General features: G+C 49.5%; 1 protein-coding gene across 1 annotated transcript in view; it reads left to right on the plus strand.

Annotated features, from left to right (window-relative positions):
- The window catches only part of LOC125040113 (transcription factor GATA-4-like), a gene marked incomplete in the record, with an annotated part of 162,680 nt that overhangs the window by 20,030 nt on the left and 140,916 nt on the right, over positions 1-1,734 (plus strand).

The raw sequence follows: 1,734 nt of genomic DNA on the forward strand, positions 1-1,734 counted from the left end.
GGAGAGAGAGAGGGAGGGAGAGAGAGAGAAAGAGAGAGAGAGAGAGAGAGAGAGAGAGAGAGAGAGAGAGAGAGAGAGAGAGAGAGAGGGGTGGGGGAGAGTGGGGAGGAGGGAGGAAAAGGGAGAAGGAGGGAGGAGGGAAAGGGAGAGGAAAAGGGAAGAGGGAGAAAGGGAAGAGGGAGGGAGAGGGAGAGGGAGAAAGAGAGAGGAGGGAGAGGGAGGGAAAGGGAGGAGGGAGGAAGAGAGAGGGAAAGGGGAAGGGAGGTAGAGGGAGAGAGAGAGAGAGAGAGAGAGAGAGAGAGAGAGAGAGAGAGAGAGAGAGAGAGAGAGAGAGAGAGAGAGAGAGAGAGAGAGAGAGAAGGAGAGTCAGGTGGATAGGAGAAAAGTTAATAGGGAAGGAGGAAAGGAGGAATAAAGGGAAAAGTGAAGGCAAACGAAAGGAAGTGGGAGAAAAGAAAAAAAAAAAGGAGGGAGGGAATGACTGACAACGAGAGAAAAGGAGAGAGAGAGAGAAAAAAAAAAAACGGAAGACAAAAAACACAAAACAAACAACGAATGGGAAAGAGATATAGACACATTTCTCAAAAACAAACCACCAACAAACCAGAAAAATAACAACAAAAACAACAAACAACAAACAAAAACAAACAACAACAACCAACAAACAAATAACAAACAACAAACAACAGACAACAACAACAAACAACAAAAACAAACAACAAACCACCAACAAACAACAACAAACCACCAACAACCAACAAACAAAAACAAACAACAGCCAACAACCCATAATAATAACAACAAAAATGGTCTCCATCGCCGACGTGGTCTCCAGTCCATTAAGAAGCCAGCCAAAGGGGTCTCTCTCTCTCTCTCTCTCTCTCTCTCTCTCTCTCTCTCTCTCTCTCTCTCTCTCTCTCTCTCTCTCAGTTGGTCGCGGTCTGGGCCTTCGGTCTGGTTGGTCTCCCTCGCGGTCGCAGATGGTGCGGCCGATAACCTTCTCGCAGGACCGCAACCAGCTAGCTTTTTGGAAAACGGGGGGCTGGGGGAGGGGTAGGTGGAGGGGGAGGAGGGGTGGGAGGAGGGGTGGGTGGAGGGGTGGGTGGAAGGGTAGGTGGAGGGGGGGTTGATTGGGAGGAGGTGGAGGGGAGGAGGTGGAGGGGTGGGTAGGTGAAGGGGTGGGGTTGATTAGGGGGAGGGGGAGGGGGTTAGATTGGGGGTAGGGGGGAGGAGGGAGGGTAGGGTGGGGGTAGGGGGAGGAGGGAGGGTGGGGTTTGGGGGGGGAGGGGAGGGGTGCGGTAAGGGGGGGAGGGGGTTTTAAGGAGGTGTGGATGGCAGGGGAAGGTTGGGGTATGGGGGGGGGAGGGGGAGTTCGAGGAGGGAGTAGGTAGATGGGGAGGGGGAGGGAAAGGGGAAGGGGGGTGAAGGTGGGTGGTGAAAAGTGAATAAAAGAAAGGATAAGAAAAAAGGGTGGAAAAAAAGTAGAAGAAAAGGGTGGGTAGAGGGGAAGTGTGGGGAAAATGAAGGGGAGGGGGAGGGGGAGAACAACGATAAAACAAGTTAAAAAAAAAAACTTTTTTTTTGTGATGTGAAAAACGTGTGTTTTTTTTGGGATTTGAAGTAAATTATATGTTGGAAATTCACAGGTTCTGTATCTTAAATCTTTGAATATGTATGTGCTTTTTTCGCATATTTATTATTTTTTTCTGTTTCCTTTCTAGCGTTTTAGAGAGA

Source organism: Penaeus chinensis, chromosome 28 (genome assembly GCF_019202785.1).
Source record: "Penaeus chinensis breed Huanghai No. 1 chromosome 28, ASM1920278v2, whole genome shotgun sequence".
In the NCBI taxonomy this organism is placed as follows: Eukaryota; Metazoa; Arthropoda; class Malacostraca; order Decapoda; family Penaeidae; genus Penaeus; species Penaeus chinensis.